General features: G+C 33.2%; 2 protein-coding genes across 4 annotated transcripts in view; one reads left to right on the top strand and one right to left on the bottom strand.

Annotated features, from left to right (window-relative positions):
* The window catches only part of LOC126878775 (uncharacterized), a 103,885-nt gene extending 100,894 nt beyond the window's left edge, over positions 1 to 2,991 (bottom strand). Inside the window, exon 1 of the mRNA XM_050641672.1 lies at positions 2,884 to 2,991. The gene's annotated coding sequence lies outside the window, so the exon portion shown is untranslated. The remainder of the gene's footprint in view (positions 1 to 2,883) is intronic.
* The window catches only part of LOC126878774 (monocarboxylate transporter 3), a 166,859-nt gene that overhangs the window by 112,686 nt on the left and 31,479 nt on the right, over positions 1 to 22,694 (top strand). Inside the window, exon 1 of one of the 3 annotated variants that reach the window (XM_050641669.1) lies at positions 18,144 to 18,318. The exons of the other annotated variants lie outside the window; for them this stretch is intronic. The gene's annotated coding sequence lies outside the window, so the exon portion shown is untranslated. Of the gene's footprint in view, positions 1 to 18,143; positions 18,319 to 22,694 lie in introns of those variants that run through there. 3 annotated transcript variants of the gene reach the window in all.

Below are 22,694 nucleotides of genomic sequence, written 5' to 3'. Positions count from 1 at the left end.
CCTCCATTGCCTTTGATATTCTCGATTTTGAATATAATACTACAACATACAATGAAAATGAGTTGGGTCATAAAAATTATGCTATCAATAATATTCATACAAAGTATAACAGATAATTTGTTAAATGATGAAAGGGTTGCCAATGTCAATGCGAGTCCATTATACAATTGGATATAGGAATTGAGTCAATATTCGCAATCTTAAGTTTGTATTTTATTAGTTGTTACATAATCATGGGGCAACCGGTTTCGAGTCTTACAATTTATGACTCATCTTCAGGCCCAGTACAAAAAGCCATCACAATATAAAATACAAGATATGTATCAGCTACGGAAACCGTTTTCCAGCTAAAGATGTACGTGGAAGTCTCCAGCCCCATCAAAAGCAGCTGACTAGTCAAATAGCTCTTAGTCTCTTCATTATTTGTTATGTTCAATTTGGAATTTGGTATTAATTCCTGTGTTCTTAGTGATGTATGTTTTTTTTTTGCAATTAACTGTTGTTGTTTGTCAGATTTTGCAGTTGTTTTTTATTTTTATGTTTATGAAAGTGTAAAACACATTTAATAATTTAAATGGGACGTCACTTACAAAAATTCACGTTCACAAATTAAAAAAAAAAATGTTTTTTACACGTGTTCACGTGCACAAATTTTTTAAAATTTGTACACGTGAATTTTTGTAAGTGATGTCCTATTTTTAAATTATTAAATGTGTTTTACACTTTCATAAACATAAAAATAAAAAACAACTGCAAAATCTGACAGACAACAACTGTTAATTGCAAAAAAACATACATCACTAAGAACACAGGAATTAATACCAAATTCCACATTGAACATAACAAATAATTAAGAGACTAGGGTAAGAACAGAACAAGTGGGTCGCGGTGAAGGTGGAGGTGGAGGTCGCGGTCGATGTCGATATCCATGTAAAACAAACACATTGCAGTGAATGGAAGAGAACAGAGCAGGTAAGTCGCGGTGGAGGTTTAGCTCGATGCCATCCAGGAGGTTTATATCGATGCCTTTGAAAATAAAATGAGTTTGTTTTACATGGATGTCTACTGCGCGGCCTACAAGGATGAGGATGCTTCCCTGTGATTGGTCCGTTCGAAGCCAAGTTGTCATTACCTGCGCTATCTGAGTTGATACTTTTTATATAATCCCTTTTTGTGTTCAGTTTATTTTTGAATTTCCAAAGTAATTAAATTCAGTAAATTTTTGAAATATGAAGGAGGATCTGATTATTTACAGCTGACATTTCATCACTATTATCACTTGACTGACGCAACATCGCAAAAGCACAGTCTTTTTGTCATTCAAATTTCATTAAACTACTTCACTTGATAGTGGTTCTAGCTCGACTGACAGCGCAGGTGACCTCCTTGCTATTCGACCGCGACTTAACTAGTAGCATCCAGTGCGACCTACACCTTCACCTCGACACACTTGTTCTGTTCTTACCCTAAGAGCTATTTGACTAGTCAGCTGTTTTTGATGGGGTTGGTGACTTCCACGTACATCTTTAGCTGGAGAACGGTTTCCGTACCTGATATCTTGTAGTTTGTATTGTGAAGACTTTTTGTACTGGGCCTGAAGATGAGTCATAAATTGTAAGACTCGAAACCGGTTGCCCCATGATTATGTAACAACTAATAAAATACAGACTTAAGATTGCGAGTATTGATTCAATTCCTATATCCAATTAGATAATTTGTTGTTTAAAGGCATGGAAACGTATTGTAAAAATGACATTTTTCTAAATTGATTATAATTAGTGAATTCGTGGGTACAAGAGAGGTCTTATGGATGGATGGATGTACGGATGTTAACCAACCTAATCATATTACTCGTTAATTACAACAAAGCGTTTGACAAAGTCCTACATTATCGCTTCCTATAGCTACCTCAACGAGCTATCATAAGAAATAGAATTACAACATGGGAAAAAGGCAGAAATGCATACTTTCTCCGCTGCTGTTGAACCTATTTTCAGAAGAGATAGCTCAGGAAGCAATAAAGGGAACGGAGAACCTATAAATAACATCAGATACGCCGATGATACGTTAGTAATCGCAAAGTCGGTTGAAGAATTGCAGGTTCTAATAAATATCAAAAAGACGAAATTCATTAACATTGCAACAACAACAAGAGACATTATAAATTAGGGACGAACTTGTTCAAGAGGTGAGCAGATATACCTACATACTTGGGAACAATCGTAATGAAAAAAAAAACGATTTTAGACAGGAGATCAAATCACGTATACGAAAAGCCCAATCAACATTCAATAATATGAGAAAAGCGCTTTGTAGCAATGATCTGAGTCTGCAACTCAAAGTACGAATACAGAGGTGTTATGTATTTTCTGTTATATTATATTTATGAGATAGAGGCTTGGATGCTAAAAAAGGATATAAGTACCTAACAGAATTATAGAAGAATTTTATAAATAGGCCGGTAAGGTTACGAACAACGACGTTTTCAAAATAATGAACAAGGAAAAGGAGATATTAAACACAATTAAAATAAGAAAATTACAGTGTCTGGATCATGTCATCAGCGGTGAGACATAATATGCGTTGCTGTAGGTCATTATACAGGGAAAGATACCGGGCAGAAGAAACATAGGCCGTAAATATAAATTAGCTAAACATTTTGAGACAATGGTACAAATGGTAACTACTGTTGAGCTATTTAGTGCAGCAGTATCAAAGGTGAATTAGTAAATACTATAATAGTAGAATAACACTAGTGGACAGTCTGGTACTCTCCTCTACGTTCCTCTAAGCCTAAGCTCTACGTCCTAACTACGTGCTAACACTTACAGAAACTGAAATTTGGAAAAGGCATGTTAAAAGTCTTAAAGAGTTATTACTTACCACATCATTATTGTGAAACGTCTAAATATTATCGGAATCTAAGAATAATAAATAATACGCTGAAACTAAAAATCGGAAAATTATGGAAAAAAGAAATTTGTGCAGATCCCTCATAAAATGGAGTATAACTAAAGAATTTTTGTAAAAATTATCCTACATATTATATTACCATATTTTTATCAGATTAAATTCGAAGAAAAAACATGAGTATTTTTTAATCCGTTCTATAATCTATTGGCGAAGACTTCAAAAATTCATTTTCTAGAAAAGCTTATAATTAAAAGTTTAATACAAATTTTAGATAAACCTCTGTATTTTTCATTAATAAATTAAAAATATATGATTAAAAATTCTGTCTATATTTATACTTAATTATCGTGACCTGAGTTAACCTTAAACTTGACCAATAGCTGCATAGTTTCGCTCCATACTCACAATGAAATTTGTGTTAATCGTTCCTAAGAATGTTTGATAAAAATGTTTCAAAATTATTTGCAAATCATCTTTATACATTGCTATAATTTTTCCTTATTTGTTGATTAAAATTTAAATATTTTAATGTAATGTCTGTGGTCGTCAAAATTTACTTAGCAAATTAAATTATTCAATGTTAAGGAACAGATCCACAGTTTTGTGATAGACTCGGAGAACATTTTTTTTTGTTTTCATTAGCTAGAGTTTTTATTCTTTTTCTGCAGCGTATATCAATCATGCCACAGTGACGGATCAACGTTCTTATTTTAAATAAGGATCGAATCTAAGGTCGAACTTCACCGATCTGTTTAATGAATAAAAATTATTTAATTATGTAATTTAGTATGTTAACAATTATTATTTTTAGAATTTTTAAAAATTCCAAACTAATACCGCAATGCAAACGATGTCAAGCATATGGTCACACATGGAAGTTCTGTGCTAGAGGACCAAGGTGTGTTAAATGCACAAAAAAACATCTTACTAAAGATTGCGACAAACCTGAAAATGTTAAACCAAAATGTGTTCATTGTGGCGAAAACCATTCTGCCAACTACCGAGGACGTATCGTCGCAAAGGAAATGCAGAAAATAAAAAACAGGGGTCTGAAAAAGACGAATTTGCCACACCCTCCAGACAGAAGGTCAACTGAAACCAAGTCAAATGCTGGTGAAAGAAAACAGGCACAGAAAGTTACTAGTAATAAGACATACAGTGCGGTAACTAAAGGTCGCAATGAAAATTATCAGAATGATAAATACCAAAAAACAACAGAGATTGAAAAAGAAACAGAACAAACCCTACAAATGATATTACAGGAGTTGAAAAAATTAAATGAAAGGGTCACTTCCCTGGAATATAGAGCTCAAGGTGTTATTCCAAAGGTAAGAAATGGCTAATGATCTTAGAATTGTCGCATGGAATGCCAACGGGTTGCTTAATCATCAACAAGAACTACAAGCAATCCTTGACATCGAAAAAATTGATTTGTTTCTTGTCTCTGAAACGCATTTCACAAATAAATCCTACATCAAATTTAAAGGATATAAGGTATATCATACAATACACCCTGACAATGCGGCCAAAGGAGGCAGTGCAATCATCATAAAGGATAATATATGTCATTATGAAGAGTTGGAATATAAAACTGAACATATTCAAGCCACTACAGTACACATAAAAACTAAAGCTTTTGAAATAAATGTAAGTTCAATATACTGCCCACCTAAACATTCCATTAAAAAAGAGCAGTATAATGAATTCTTGAAAAGCTTAGGGGAAAGGTTCATTATTGGAGTTCAATGCAAAGAACACACACTGGGGCTCTAGAATCACTACTACTAAGGGAAAGGAGCTTTTGTTAGCCATTAAAGAACAGAGGTGTGAAGCACTATCAACTGGTAGACCAACCTACTGGCCTACGGATAGAAACAAGACCCCTGATTTAATAGACTTCTTTGTTATTAAGAATATTTCAACTAACTTCATAGACATTGATGACTGTTGGGACTTAAATTCTGATCATTCCCTTATAGTACTAACCATGAGTGACAGGATTATTAAAAAACAAAGTAACCCCACATTAATAAATAAATGGACGGATTGGGTAAGTTTTAAGCTGAGCCTTCAAGAGAGAATAAATCTAAGTGTACCAATACAAAACGCAGAGCAATTAGGTAAAGAAGCAGAATTGTTGGTGGACAATATCCAGCAAGCAGCATGGGAAAACACTCCTACACTGAAACCTAGGCTAAAATGAAATAATTATCCAAAGGAAATAAGGAACATGATAATTGAAAAAAGAAAACTGAGAAGAATTTGGCAACAAACAAGGTCTCCTCAAGATAAGACTAAACTAAATCGTGCATGTCAACAACTCAAAAGAACTATCCTACAATTAAAGAATGACTCGATTAATTCTTACTTACAGGAGCTAACAGATGACGGTAGTACAGATTATTCCTTATGGAAAGCTACTAAAATACTGAAAAGACCTATTATGCACTCTTCTTCTATTAAACTAGAAAATGGTAACTGCGCCAGATGTAGTGCACAAAAAGCAGAACTATTTGCCATACATCTTGAAAATACATTCAAACCAAATGAACCTCAAGGGGAAGAAGAAAGATGGGAGGAACCCGTTCAATTAGAGGAAGAAATTCGGCTAACTACACTAAAAGAAGTGCTTGAAGAAATAAGGGAAAATATTAATCCGAAGAAAGCTCCGGGCTATGATCTAATTACGGGTGAGCTGTTGAAAAATCTTCCCCGAAGAGCTATCATAAAATTAACAAACCTCTTTAACGGTGCATTCAGATTAAAATATGTACCAATGATATGGAAGATGGCGGAAGTCCGGAAGTCATTATGATTCCTAAACCAGGAAAACCAGTACATGAGGTTTCGTCATACAGACCGATATCTCTGCTTCCTGTAATATCGAAGCTGTTTGAGAAACTGCTCCTCAAGCGAATAAAACCAATTATTGAAGCAAGAAATTTGATACCGACACATCAGTTCGGATTTAGAAATAAGCATTCAACAATTGACCAGGTGCACAGAATCACAAATATTATCGAAAGATCCCTAGAAGAAAAGAAAGTCTGTTCAACTGTATTCCTTGATGCTGCACAGGCTTTTGATAAAGTCTGGCATGAAGGTTTAACATACAAACTAAAATGTTTTTTACCTATACAGTACTCAAAACTTTTACAATCATACATAAAAGAACGATATTTTAGAATTAAGCAAGAAGACTGTTTTTCAGACTTAAAAGAAATTAGAGCAGGTGTTCCACAAGGCAGTGTGTTGGGTTCGGTCCTATACCTACTAAACACGTGTGATATACCTGTACTGGAAGACAGTTGCCACCTTTGCTGATGATACAGCTATTCAAGCAGTAGGGACGACAAGTGAAGAGGCGACCAACAAGGTCCAAATAGCAGTTAACCAAATCCATAAATGGACACAAAAATGGAGAATCAGGCTGAATGAAGCTAAATTTGTCCATGTTAATTTTACCAACAAAAAAATAGAATATATACTAGTTATAATCAACAATATCCAAGTACCATATGCAGATACTGCTAAGTATTTGGGTATAACATTAGATGCAAAACTACGCTGGAAGGTGCACGTTCAGAAAAAAAGGGAAGAACTAAATATAAGATATAAAAAAATGTACTGGCTAATGGGAAGAAACTCCACATTGTCGATGCATAATAAGTTACTAATCTACAAACAATATTGAGACCTGTATGGACTTATGGATGCCCACTATGGGGGTGTACTAGACCAAGTAATATAACAGTAATACAAAGATTCCAAAACAAAATACTAAGAAATATTGTAGATGCTCCATGGTATGTTACAAACAGTGATCTCCATAAGGACCTAGGAATGGAAACTGTGGATACAATCATAAAGAAGATGGCAGGAAGTCACGAGCAACGACTTCATATGCACGAGAATATTGAGGCGATCCAGCTCCTCGATACCACTGGGCAAGTTAGAAGACTGAAGAGGACAAAGCTTTATGAACTAGTTTAAGTGATAGGTGAAAAGCAGAGCATAGTGCTTGTGCGCGTTAGTGTGTATGCTAGAATAGTGCACTATCTTGTTAGATTAGATAAGAGACGCTATGGGGTAAGCTCTTAATTTTAAGGAACAGTAATAATTTAGGAAAAAAACAATTATTATAAAAAACAATGAGTGCCCGATATAATTTTGTTCCGACTATAATTAATTAATAAATAAAAAATGACTTTTTTATGAATTAAAAAAAAATTGGCCCTGGCAGATATTATTTAGATTTTTTGGATCATTTGGATTCAATTGCAATTTGAATGGCCATAATTATTTGACATAATTATTTACTCAAAACTAGGCTTGGGACACTAATATACTTTGTGTCTCGAAGGCGCCGTTGCTCAGTCGTAATGTTGACGTGCTCACCTTAACGATTGATTGACTACCCCAGACCCCTATTCATGTAGTGTGTTCTATGTTTGTAGTGTAATCTCCCTTCTCTCTTCATATTTCGTCTCTTCGGCGAAAAGGTTTTTGGATTTGTACGTACTTATATGTTCTGCGAAATTGCCATTTTAAGCAATGAAGTCCATATGTCCGTATGAAGATTTGCTATTTCTCTTCACTTTACAGATTGAATATAGGTATGATTATATATGGAATATATAAAGATATAAGAATTGATTAGTTGTACTAAAAAATGGTAACAAACTAATTGTAGAACAAATTACATATTAAATGTCCCGATATCAATTATATTTCTTTGTTATAACATTACTATGCATTAATACTTCTTTGTTCTAACATACCCATCTATTAACATTAATTATTACACATATTGATGTAAACACTGGAAAAACTAGAATAAATTGCCTTAAGATGCACATAAATATTTATATTTCCATACTCAATATATTAGTAGTTAACCCACGTTTTAAGTAAAATAAAAACAGGTTATACTAGTAAAAATACAATTTCAAAAAGAAGAGCTTGAAACCTTGTAGAAATGCATAGTGAGCTTTAAATTATTTTATCATCTTGTATTGGTAGGTGGCTTATTAAATTTTTTTGGGCGACAATGAACCAACCATTATACGTTTTGCCATGTGCTTGGCCAGGCATACTTTCCCAGTAAGAATTAAACTGTCTTTGGAACCATTCCTTCTCATTTCTACGACCAGTTCCGGAACAGAAGTATTCTGTAGCTGTGTATTCCCTGGCGACTTGCTACTCATCCCAGTGTGACACTGTTACGTTACGACAGTTTGTCGAATTCTTCTTGGCATTCTCACATTAGCCTAGAGTCTATCTTGGGCTTCTAAAAACGGCCATGGTCGCTTGAACACCCATAGTAATTTCTCTTGCACACTGCAAGATAGCATCAATATCTGCCTAGATTTTATAGGTGTCTTTTCCTCATGGAAAGGAAATGTTAACATGTCCACTACTACTGAATACACCCACACCCCACACCTACCAGTGTGGGGTGTTATAAATAAATAACTAACCTTCTGCAGTTTTAGATCCGTCTTTTTACCAGGAATAACTGTGAAGACTGAGTTGTGTTTCCTCTACCTCATAGCTCTCATGAACATATTTCTACTTAAAAAAGGTAACTTTAGGCCTGTATTTGGGTACCATATGGTCACAAGGGCCGAGGGAAGGAACTCCCCCTTGTAACGATGTGCAAAGAAGGAACGTCTAGTAGTGCCCTCATAGCTGCTGTTGGTGTACCCCTCAGAGTTCCTGTGATTCCAATTCAAGCAGGTCTTTGAATTTTTCATTTTTCTATGAGTTCGTATGGTTACCATTAACATAGCCACCACTCTTTTAGTTATTTATTCTATCGGCTGGTTCCTTTAGCATAATAACCTCTTGAAATTGGTTGGAAACCATGTCTAGGTCCAGTGGATTCCTTATACTCTTTTAAGCACTGTCTAAACAATGTTCCGGGTCTGTTTAATTTGCCTCCTAGTGTGTTTACGATAACGAGGGTCATGATAAGTTTTTTGATAGGCTCATCACCTGTTATTTCAAAACATATGTGTCGATGGTCTAAACAAGACAACTCATCTTACACATTCCATTATGCCATTTTTTTAAAGTTCTAGCCACGTGAGTCGTGGCTAATATTACATAAAATTCCCTCCTTTTGTTGTGAAGTTACCACAGTTGGTTTGATTCCTACATTTAGTAGGTATGTCTAAATCCTATTCCATAAAAACTGTAGCAATAACTCAACTCTTTCATTGGTGTTTGTGCTGCCCCAGGTCAGTTAGTGCGCGCATTATAGGCGATAATCAATAATAATTGCAGTTATGGACACAAATAATAAACATATTTTGTAACTATTAGCCTACTTTTTTTATAATTATCCCGCTTGTATGATGTCAATTATATCAAAAGGAAGGCACTGTTCATCTAATTTTATCTTTCCTCAGGATCCCTGCGTCGTATTCATTTTTAATATACTGTAGCTCTTCAAGCTGTATCACTAGGTACAATCCATCTAATAGATCTAAACTACCGACTTAAAATCATTCTTAAGCCCTGATCTACGACAAACGCCAATTATCAGTAGTAATTGCACAAGAGCTCTGAAATTATTGAATTTTTCCCGAGTGACACTTTGACAGTTTTAATTTCACGAGCCGAAGGCGAGTGAAATTATGTCAAAGTGTCACGAGAGCAAAAATTCTATATTAATTTCAGAGGTCGAGTGCATTTTTTGCGATTATTTCATGAATAAAACTGTTCAAAACCAAAATTTTATTGTAATTTATTTATGTAAGTACCATTAAACACACCATTTTTATAAATATTTGACGATTGAAAGTCATCACTTTTATAATTTTTAAAACATTAATTGTCATTAATGTCACTGAATGTATTTTTTCGTAGCAACGAAGGGCATAAGGCGTAATATACTTAACGACGGGAGATTATCAAAAATTATCGGTTTAATTCAGATTTCTGTAGCTTTCTATTGGTCAGAATCTCCTATGAATGAAATAATCGTGAAAACTCTTAACTAACTGATATTTCCAGTACCTAACTAACAACTCACAGATACACCACTGAATGATTGTAGAGCTTTCAATTGTTTCGCCGATTCACAGAGTCCGGTAAGTCGAAACATACGTACAAAGGCGTTTATTTTTTCTGAAAATGACGCAAAGAACAGTGGCAACCACTTTTGGGAATCTAATGTTAGTACAGTGAAACCCCGATAAGTCGGCCCCCGATAACCCGGAAGTCCGGCTAACCCGGACCGACTTTCATCAGACAAACATTTCAACAATAAAAATGCATGTAATGTAATATTTGAGGGATAATGGGTATTTGTGTAATTTGAACTATACGATAGTAAAAATGACTCATGGCACACGGCGGCGTTCATTTTTTCGGATTATCGGAAACAACAGGCACCTGTTATTCCTTTATTTATTTCAAACTGTCTTAGTATTGTTTAAAAAGACTAAAAGACTATTTAAAAAATTATTTTTTAAACAATGGTCTTAGTCTCCACTGTTCTTAAATAACATAACATCGTTCCGATTGTGACCGTATTATGTGTACCTAGTACAGTCGTTAATTATGAAATTTACTACTCTGGTGAAGAAGGTCCGCAACATAGAAATGGTGTGGCATTTATTTTAGAACAAAATGTCGCAAAATCAGTAAAAAATATCGTGCTATACTCAGATAGGTTAATAATGTTACAAATAAAAACAAATCGTACAGACTTAAACATCATTCAGGTATATGCACCTACACAACAATATGACGATGAAGTTGTCGAAAGCTTTTATTCAGATCTAGACTATTTATTATCACTCACAGGAAGCCAAGATATAAACATTGTATTGGGGGATTTCAATGCCAAGGTTGGAAGAGGTAGTGAAGAAGATGTCGTTGGCAAGTTTGGTTTAGGAACGAGAAACGACCGTGGAGATAGAATGATTAGATTTTGTGTAGAAAAACAATTAGTAATTTCCAACACTTTTTTTGACTTGCCTAAGCGACGACTTTACACCTGGAAATCTCCTATGGACACTTACGGAAGAATAGTAAGAAATCAAATTGATTATATCTGTATATCAAAAAGATATAGAAATGCTATCTTGTCCTCCAAAACATATCCAGGAGCGGATGTACCCTCCAACCACAACTTACTAGCAGCTAAAGTATTACTTAAATTTAAAAAGATTAAAAAACCCAAAATATTTCCTAGGATCAGCAAAGATAAACTTTCAAATGCGGAAGTGAAAGAAATAGTAACCGATAAATTAGAAGATCAGTTTCAGAAATTGGGAAATAAAAATTCAGAAGAACAATTATGGGAGTCATGCAAAGAAACATTGGAAAAAGTCCAAGAAGACCATCTAATGGAAAATCAGCGTAGGAATAAGCAACAGTGGATGACAGAAGATATATTGAATTTAATGGATGCAAGAAGAAAATATAAGAATGCTAATCTGACAGAATACAAAAAGCTAAACAGATGATTCGAAGAAAAATAAGATCAGCTAAATCAGAGTGGCATAAACAACAATGTAAAGAAATTGAGAACTACGAGCGTATCTATGACGCATTCAATATGCACAAAAAACTGAAAGAAGTTGCTGGACTGAATAAAAAATGTAATCCTCCACTAATCGAAGATAAAAACGGAAAAATTATAATCGATATCGAAGGTCAACTAATACGATGGACAGAATATATAAAGGAATTATTCGATGATGAAAGAAGCGAACTAGAAACGCTAAATGACATAAGCGGTCCTCCAATATCTAAGGAAGAAGTGCAATACGCTATAAAGAACGCAAAAAACGGGAAGTCGATCGGACCAGATGGGATTTACGTAGAAACACTAAAGCTTTTAGGTGTCGAGGGCATTAAGATACTTACGAAATTGTTCAACTTAATCTATGAAAGCGGAAAAATTCCTAAAGATTGGCTTAAATCCTCATTTGTTGTACTACCAAAAAAACACAGAGCCACAAAATGCAGCGACTATCGCACCATCAGCCTAATGAGTCATGTATTGAAAACGTTTCTTAGAATCATTCATCAAAGAACATATAGAAAAATTGAGGAAAGAATCTCAAGTACTCAATTCGGTTTTCGCTGTGGCCTTGGAACGCGTGATGCACTATTCGCAACCCAAGTTTTAATTCAGAGATGCAGAGATGTAAATCATGACGTTTTCATGTGCGCGATTGATTTTGAAAAGGCCTTTGATAAAGTTCGCCATAAAAAAATGCTACATATTCTCAAAACTACCGGTCTGGACGGTAGGGACATTAGAATAATCGCAAATTTGTATTGGGGCCAGGCTGCATGTATTAGGGTTGCGAATCAGTGCTCTGAAGAAGTAAAAATCAAGCGCGGAGTTCGACAAGGCTGTATATTGTCACCAATGTTGTTTAATCTTTACGCTGAAACAATCTTAAATGAAGTCTTGGAAAACGCAAAAGAGGGAATACTCATTAATGGTATGCTTATGAACAATATCAGATACGCAGATGACACCTTGTTGCTGACTGGATCAATTGAACATCTTCAAGCGTTATTGAATCGAATGGTGGCATTCTGCGCGATATATGGACTCAAACTCAACGCAAGAAAAACAAAGTTTATGGTTATTAGTAAACAGGCAGCCGTAAATAATAATAACTATAACGTAACAATCGGTAATGACTCAATTGAACGAGTAAGTAATCTTGTATATCTGGGTACTCATATTAATGAAAGCTGGAACCCTAGTACAGAAATAAAAAGTAGAATTGCCAAAGCAAGAACAAGTTTTATGAAATTTAAGAAAATCCTGTGCAGTCATGATCTAAATTTGGAACTTCGGATAAGAATGGTCCGATGTTATATATTCCCAGTACTACTTTACGGGGTTGAAGCATGGACACTGACAGAATCGCTTTTAAAAAACCTAGAAGCATTTGAAATGTGGGTCTACCGCCGTATTCTGAAGATCAGTTTGGTAGAAAGAGTCACAAACGAAAGGGTTTTGCAACGTTTGAATAAAAGTTGCGAAGTAGTGAACACGGTTAAAAGGCGCAAATTGGAATACTTTGGTCATATAATGCGTCACCCAGAAAAATATGACATACTTCACCTTGTCATGCAAGGTAAAATAATGGGAAAAAGAAGTGTGGGCCGCCGTACAACTTCTTGGCTTAAAAACCTACGCCAATGGTTTGGGAAAACTAGCACTGAACTATTTCGTGCGGCTGTAAATAAGACAATGATTATTAATATGCTGCGCAACATGAGAGCCAACGATCGACAAGCGGTCTCGGCACCTTAAGAAGAAGAAGTACAGTCGTATTTCAATTATAACTGAGTTTATCTGTAAGTATACCGTATTTTATTAATTTTTACTATATTCTCCGGCTAACCCGGATTTTCGATAACCCGGATCGGCCATGGTCTCGATTAATCTGAGTTATCGACGTTCCACTGTATATCGATTCTACTTAAACGTTTTTATGATTTTCACCTGTAAATTTTAGAGTAGTTCTTACTACTATTATTTTGGTCTAGCTCCCGTATTTTTTTTCACCAGCAGTTTTTAAATAAAATATCTGAAGAATTCTCCAAATATCACGAAAATATCGAATATCAGGAAAATAATGTTTCTTAACACAATAAAAAGTAAGCCTTTGCAGTCTAGCAGAAACGATTCGATCTAACTGGCCAATATGATTGTTTAGTTATGTTGCCCCATCTTCCCCTACTGGGGAAGAACGATGCATTCTTCTGTTTAAGTATTGGTATTAAATGATTTTGTGACGGCAACGGCACAATTTTCTAAAAATAGCATTTCATCTTCCCAAGACTTTTTAGTGTAGACAGGTTGTAAGTAAAGTTACAACTACGAACAGTGGCGTTCCCTTTTTCGCAATTTAAAATTGCTACAAATTGCAGATCAATCCTATTAGAACACTGGAAGTTGGAAGATACTGTCTTTTAGGGATTTAGAATGGTTAATGGTAAACTGGTTGGGCAATAAAGAATAAAGAGCTCTCTCAAATGAATTTTAGAAAAGATTAATAACACAAATGAATCACAAATTGAAGGAATATCAAACCACATGAACTTTTTAATGCAAGAAACCTTCTAAAGAGTTCCTAGAATTAGAATAATAATAACAACATTCATGCAGTTGTTATATTTTTATGCACGTCAAACATAATTTAGAATTCTCATATATATGAAGTGGCTAAGGAATTCCACTGGATTTTTTACGTCATCAAAATATTCTCCGGTAAAAAACATTAACATATTTCTCTCAAATAAGTAAATACATCTGTACATTTATGTTAATTAACACTTTTATTATTTCATCGCTGTATTAAAATTATTTCTTTGTAATATCACAAATTTATCTATCAGAAGGCTAAAAACTTTCGCAAATTCTTAACTTTTCGATGTTATTTAGTAGATATGACTGACTTTTTTATATCTATTTCTGATGTTTTAAGACATTTTCATCAATAAAGTTTTGAATAGTAATGCAAGAAGATGTATCTGTTGTACCTACGTCCTGTAATGTTAGCTTTTGCGATATTGATATTACTCCTTGAAGTTTGGCGGAAGAGTATTTAATTATTAAAACTGAAACAAATATTATTCAACTTCGGAATCCATTTATATTAATATAACAACCAGGTATTTGAAGGTAGATAATGATAAAGATAATCTTAATTCGGTGGGATTATTCGGTTTTCAAGAGGAGATAACAAGTCCTTCTTTGCAGCTTCTGTTAATAATAAAATTAATGTTTTGTGTGTTGATAACAATTTCTAAAGTGGAAAATTCCCATTCATTCATAATATAAATTACCGTTTTAACCCAGTAAATGGTGATAAAAATGGAGATAACCACGGAATTATATGAAAATTTGGGATTAGGTTCTATTTATTCTACACTTCAAAGTTGGACTTATGCCGTTGGTTACTTTTACTTGAGGGTGAAAAAACATAGTTTAAAATAAGTCAGGAAATGAATAAATTGACTAATTCTAAGCAACTTTTGTTTAGGTATAGAGTTTTTTTTAACGAAGTCGATACTTTTTGAGTTATTTACGGTTGAAAATGTTTATTTTTCAACAAAAAAAAAAAACGCATTCAGGCGGTTTTTACAGATAACTTTAAAAGTATTTTATCGAAAAAAATATTATTAACAAAAATGTAGCTTACAAAAAAAAACGAAAAAATAGTGTATGTATTCACGAAATCTATAGACTCAGTGAAAGGAAAGTTACAGCTCATGAAAAATACTTTCTTAGTCGTCAAATTCAAAATCGAATATTTCAACGTGAAATATCCGAAAAAGGAAGCACTTTTCCAGGAAAACTCATGAAACCTTTTTTATTACTTTTTTCTTATCTCACACTTTAATACATATTGTATCATAATAGGCATGATACAGATTTTCATTATTACCGTACAGATTTTTAAACACTAGAATCGCGAGTAGAGGATTGGTTTCAAAGGTGACACATGCGCAACGAGCATGTGTCACCTTTGAAGTCAAATGATGCATAGACTTTGCTACGATAGAGATTTTGAAAATTTAACCTCAAATTCATTTTAATAATTGTAATATTCAAAATATAAATGTCCTATCAACAAAATAATTTGTAATCATGTAACTACTTAATTTGTTTGTGTCACAAAATAAATTAATTTGAATATATTTTTTTGTTGTGAATGATCATAGAAAATAGTATATTGTACAACAAGAGAGAAAAAGACATATTTCTCACGAGTGCCGCAAATCAAGCGATGGAAAATATGTCATTTTATCACGTATTGTACACTGTACTTTTTCTATGGATGCGTTTTTGTCAACAGTTCAAACTTCAAAATTAAATAATTTAGGTGCTTTTAGGAATATGTAGGTATTTAATATTTTTAACATTTATATGTATACTTTATTTATTTTAAACTATAATTCAGTTATATTTGAACAGTTTTAAAGGGTAATTTTTGGTAAGTTTTGCTTCAACACATTTTGTTTGACAAAATAATTGTGTTTGTATTGTGCATGTTACCATGGAAACGGCGATCATGTATATGGAAATCCGGCAATGGTCGACTTTTCTCACTGTGTGAGAAATGTTTCATTTTGAATGTATGTAAGTAGTGAGAGATGTGGCACATTGTATAGCATCCATAGAAAAATCATATATACAACTTGTATTTAATTGTCATTATGATGCTCGTATTCTATATGAAACACGCCGCGTTGCGGCTCGCGTCGTATCCGTCATACTCGCATTATAATGACCATAATTAAATTCTCGTTGCATAATATACATACAATAATATAGGTATTATAACAGTTCACAAAAATCGCGGATTATGACCGGTTGGCCGTAAGGCGGCACACATAGTGAAAGCGGTTTCCGCTAGCGGGCAAACCGCGCGGTTCTCGCGCGCGGGTATGGTAACACAGTGAAGACGGGTAAAAGCGAGAGAGATCGTTCAAATCTGGCAGTTGCGTCTACTACTTGTAGCAAAATGTCGTCTTCCGATGATGATATAATTGCTTTAGATTCTGTTTTGACTAAACTGAAAAGAAAGAGAGTTGATGTACATCCTATTAATCGAGAAAGATTAATTTATGGAGAATATCATCATCTATTTCAAAAATTAAAAGATAATGAACGATTCTTCCAGTATATGAGAATGACTCAAGAGACTTTTAAATATATTTTGGAGAAAGTGGAGTATCGTTAAAAACAATATTAAACGCTCAACTTACAGTCAACCAACAGAATATCGAAAGAGTTGAGAATATACATATCTGGGTACGAATTTAAATAGCGAATGGGACTAATCAGAAATTAAACAGCGAATAATAAAAGCGAAAGCAGCATACTTTAGAATGAGACCCATTTTCAACAGTCGAGACATATCATTAAAAACAAAATACCGTCTGTTGAAATGCTATATATTCACAGTTTTGCTCTACGGAATGGAAGCTTGGACACTAACTGTTACACCTATGAATCGGCTCGAAGCTTTCGAAATGTGGTGTTATAGGAGCATCTTACGTATATCCTGCGTTGACCGAATTACTAACGTGGAATTCCTGCGTAGAATGGGGAAAGAGTGTGAATTTCTCATAACCATCAAAACAAAAAAATTAGAATATCTAGGACATGTAATGAGAAATCAAGAACGTTACGGCCTTCTCCAACTGATTCTCCAAGGGAAGGTATGTAAATGGTAAAAGAGGACCGGGAAGAAGACGCATTTCCTGGCTTCAAAATTTACAAAAGTGGTATAATACCACTACCACTGAACTGTTCCGCGCTGCGGTAGACAAAGTCAAGATAGCCATGATGATCGCCAACATCCGGAACGGATAGTCACTTTAAGAAGAAGAAGGAGTATAGTTTAATTAAAAACTGGTGTAATTTACATAAGCAGGCTATCCTTCCGGAAGAAAGGCTTGTTATAACATTGAGGTAAGTAGTTTTGTTGTAAATTTATTTTTCAAGTACTGATTTAGTTAATAGTTAATACTGGAATGGTTTTAGAAATACCTAAGTCACACAAAATTACGGTTTCAATAAGATTGACTTTATTACTTTTGTTTATTATAATGTACAATTATTCATAAAATTAATCCATGGAGAACTATTAATTCTTATTATAAAAGAGCGAATAAACTAAATTATCATTGCAGTAAACATTAAAACCACGCGGAAAAAAACTAAATTCTCATTCTAGTAAAAGCGGTCAGGCGGGTTGAGGCGGTTGGACCGCGCGGACCTGCTTTGACTATGTTCGTGTACATTTAAAGACGTGCATTCTTTTTGAAAACGTTTAAAAGCGGGTCCCGCTAGCGTTGCCTGCTAGCGGAAACCGCCTCCACTGTGTGCGCCGACTAATACTTTAATCTCATTGCTGTTTTACTTAAGATTAGAATATAATAAAACATAACCAATAATACTTACATTAGAGTAATTCCACAATTACAATAGATTATATAAAATATCACTTTTATTATCGTAATTAAGTGAATAAATGACCATTGCCAACGCGGCCTTGGCAATGCAAATGGTTACAATAAGTTGCCTAAAACATAACTACAATAGCATAAAATCTCGTAATTACCGCACGTAAAAGCTGATGCAAGAAATAAAAATATTGACTATATCCATTTTTCTGAATCAATCTATTTTTAATTTATGGCGGGTATTACGTTGCCATATCACATTTTGTTAATAAATTTAGTCTACGGTACGGTGTTAAACAAAATAGTTCGCGAATTGATAGATAGTTTGGGATGAATTTTGTTTAGCGTTTAAGTGATAATATTCTAGTTCGGATTACACGAGCTTTAAACACGTGCTAGAAGCGAATTTATTCAAATTAAGTGGTTTATTTCAAATTAAGTGTAAGTTTAATTTTTTAACTGTTACCTATGTATTATTTTCCATTCTGTTGTTATCCTATAATAATTTTGACTTACGGCTTACAAACAGTTTGTATCCTACACAATTTGAAAACTAACGGTGGCTAATTTTTTTGTGGTGTTGTTAGTTTGGCCTTAATACATGCTGATACATATATGTATTATTACCTACTTATGTTATAATTCACTTTTTGTAATAAGGAGTACTGCCAACTGATATTTAAAAAAAATTTCTACTTTATTTAAGTCGGTATCAACACTTAGTTAATTTATTAGCTAAATCCGCCCATTCTCATGAAAGGTAGGTATTACAGTAGAACGTCGATTATCCGAACTAATTGGGGGACAGAGGTGTTCGGAAAATCGATTTTTTCGGATAATCGAACTGTATTGATATAGTAATATTATTTATCCATATTCGAATGAAAGCCTTATTTACATATCTTTAGTGACAAATAGGATAGAAATTAAACAAAAAAGTGCTGTATTTGCAACAAAATGAAGATTTTTATAGCATTAAAAAATTTCATAGAAAGGACAATACCTTAGGCCTTAGATTAACGAAACGGTTTCGTTAATCTAAGGACAATACGCTTTCGTTTAGGCATTTTCAATCGAGTTTTTACACACATTTTCGGATAAGCGGTCGTTCGGTTGATCGACGTTCTACTGTACTTGCTTACCTAACAAGAATAGCCTAGCATTAATTAAACCAATATCCTGGCATTACCATATCTCCCAGAGATATGGTAATGCCAAAGGACTGATCACTGATCAGTTTTGCCTCCTGGTTCTGCGATCTGCGACTATTTCTGTTTCTGGCAGTTGGCACGGCAGGGCAGACGCAGACTGTGAAGTGATTTTGTTTATCATATCTGTTCTTTGCTTTCTGTTATGTTCATATCAACTAATGTGGATAATTATGCATTATTCATATTACACATTATTCATTATTCTTATTAATTATTACACCTCCATTAGAATTTCATAATCAGAATAATCAGAAAGAGATAGGTATATTTTGGATTTTGGATATTATTTAAATGATCAATAAAATAGAATGATAAACAAATTAACCCTTCCTCCTTTTCTATTTTCTACGCAATGTTTGGTTTACAATAATTTATTCCTTAAATGTATAATTTCTTTCATTTTGTTTTGATTGCCATTTTTATCTACAGTTAATCTATCCCTGTTTGCTTCCTATTTTCTGGCCGTAATACGGACTTTCATTATTATATCGTACTGCCAAACAATTAAATTTATTCATATACAAAGTGTTTCATTAATAATTGGAAATATTTTAACTGTAGATTCCCGGGCTCAAAATGTTAAGGTTTAACCCAAATCATCTAGTTCGAAAATGCTTCTATCTAGGGGACCTATAGCTCTTTGAAGATGGCGTCCTGTAACAGTTTTTTTTTATTAAAACGAAAACTGGTACGCCTATTTATCTTCCAGAGATAAATTGATTCCATAAATTGCGAATTATTAGACGGCCGTTTTGGATACCGCTACGGTTATTTTAAAAGCTTTTTTGTATCTAACTTTTGACACTGGATTATTAAATTGTGAGGTATTCTAGTACTAAAAGGTACTCTTGCGTTAAATCGATAGAAGATAGAATACATAATTTTCTAGAAAACTCGATTTGAAAATTTCGCGTTTTTTAAATTTATAAAAAAAAATTCCAAAAAAAACTATGTAGAAAAACGAAAACAAAGCTTTTTTTGTATTTAACTTTTGACACTGGATTATTAATTTGTGAGGTATTCTAGTACTAAAAGGTATTCTTGCGTTAAATCGATAGAAGATAGAATACATAATTTTCTAGAAAACTCGATTTGAAAATTTCGCGTTTTTTAAATTTATAAAAAAAATGTCCAAAAAAAAACTATGTAGAAAAACGAAAACTGGTACGTTTACTTATTTTTTAAAGATGAATCGATTTCATCAATTGTGAATTTGTAGTACCGGTCATATGCGTCCGTTTTGGGTAGGTCAACAATTATTTTATAGCATTATTTTTTGTGTCTTTAATTTTTAAGAATTTTTGACACTAGATTATTAAATTATGATGTATTCCAGTACTAAAAGTTACTCTTACAACCGCTCAACCAATGTTACACAAAGAATTCAAGACATGGAGTAAAGAACGACATATTTATTTTTTGCTCTCAGCAAAAGTCGGTAAAATACACAGTTTTTTTGAAAATTTTTTTTCAAATTTTGTTCAAATTCAATAACGAAAAATTTTCAAATCGATTTTTTTTAGAACACAGTGTATCCTACTGATTTAAAGCAAGAGCACCTTTTAGTATTATAATACCTCACAATTTAATAATCCGGTGTCAAAAATGCCTAAAAGTTAAAGACAAAAAAGTTTGCGATAAATAACCCTTGCTTTACACAAAAGCGACACCTATGACCGGTACTAGAAATTCGCCATTTATGGAATCGATTTATCTCTGGAAGCTTAAATAGACGTAGATACCAGTTTTCGTTTTTCTAAATAGAAACGTTCTAGAGCTATTTAAAAAAACATACTTCATCAAAGAACTCTATCTCCCTTAGGAAGCATTTTCGGACTAGGTGATTAATAAAAAAGGTTAACGTTAAATCTTAATATTTTGAGCCCAGAAATCTATAAGTCAAAATATTTCCAATTATTAATGAAACACCCTGTATATAAGTAGGCATATTTGATTTCTTTGTATGTATGTATATAATTTATTTGCTAAATCAAAAGATCGTTTTGGTTTCAGTTATGTGTACCTAAATCATTTAGGTAAATAAATAAAATTACATACCTTTATAACATACCGGAAAAAATGTTTCTTCCACTTGTCGACTTTATTGAAATTTATAGGTTGATCTATCTTATCTTAGCCCTCTGTCCAATACTTTAATGTTTTATGATCGGCAAATTCGTAGAAGAGACAGCGAGACAGGTAAAATATTTTATTGTTATTTTAGCTTTCAGAAGCCCTTCAGTTCTTTGCTGTTATGTTATGTTGTATGTGCCTTTGTAAAAGTTTTAGTTGAATCAGTGGTAGCTGCATACAAGCGTAAGGTAAATTTTTATGAGTTTCAAACCTCAAAAACCTTGATTTTAATTTCAATTTGTAATTCTTAGTTACTTAGTAGATAGGTAACTTAATAGGTAGTTGTCATGTCACCTTCTTTTTCTTTGTGGTCATTGGTGAATATTTTTCCTCTTTACAGTAACTACCATTACTGATGGTATGTATTTAAATAATTTTAAATTTTTGAGTGGTCTCATAAGGCAGACTATTGCAATTTTACTTTATTTTATTATATTATTATCATTCTTTTAATACCAGTGTTTCTACGCTACAGGGCATCTACTGGGCACCTACCAGTTGTAATTTTGGACAAAACTCATTTTTATTGAAAATTTCTGTGGAATGACTGACTCTTAAAAATTATTGTTTCACTATTCCGATTTTTATTTTTTATTATAAGGTCTTTCAACAACAAGTACATTTTCTAATACATATTCTACTCTTTTGATGATTTCGAGTTTCAACTTATTAGAAAATTTTAATATTGTATATCTATTTCAGTGGCGACGCGTGACTTTTTCTAAAGTGTTACCAAAACTAGATGTAAAAAAATCTTTTAAAAAAAATTATTTTGAACCTCCCAAATATAAGTTTTTGTTTTCAATCCTGTGGGATAAAATTAAACAAATCACTATTCCCAAATTATATTGTATTATGTAACAGGTATAACAATAAATAATAAACAAACTAAACAGATTATTCTACCATAAAATTAACATAAAAATGAACAAGTAGGAAACAGGACATATTTTGAAAACTAGTATTTATATTTTAAGTCTTCTTTTTTCAATAATTTCATTTTTTTTTCTTCAAAATTACCTATATATAAAAAAATATACAAGGAGAATGACTTTTCAAGTAGTTGATCGATTACGCAGCAACACTTTTCCATGTTCAAATGCACGCACACTATAATCTGTAATAGCTACTAAACTAACGTTACCAAATTAAAAAATGGTTACAATACTGGAGGCGTCGCTCCTTCAAAATTTTCAGAAACAAGCCAGTCCCGAGCGATAGCTAGAATCATCCTTCGTTACCAGAACTAGAAGTGGAAACAAAGTATAATAGTGTGCAACGGATTCACATATTATGTAATCCAGTCAATATTTTCGTGCGTCTAGTTGGCTTTACTGAATTAGGTACTATGTACCTATTAATAAATATTTCTGTTGGTCAAAAATATAAATGGAATTATTTCATAGTAGTCATAAAATATTTATTTGCAAGATTTTTAACTGTTACCAATGGTAACAGTGGTTACATGGACGC

The sequence above is a fragment of the Diabrotica virgifera genome, chromosome 1 (genome assembly GCF_917563875.1).
Source record: "Diabrotica virgifera virgifera chromosome 1, PGI_DIABVI_V3a".
NCBI lineage: Eukaryota > Metazoa > Arthropoda > Insecta > Coleoptera > Chrysomelidae > Diabrotica > Diabrotica virgifera.
This window is presented reverse-complemented; position numbering and strand designations above follow the sequence as displayed.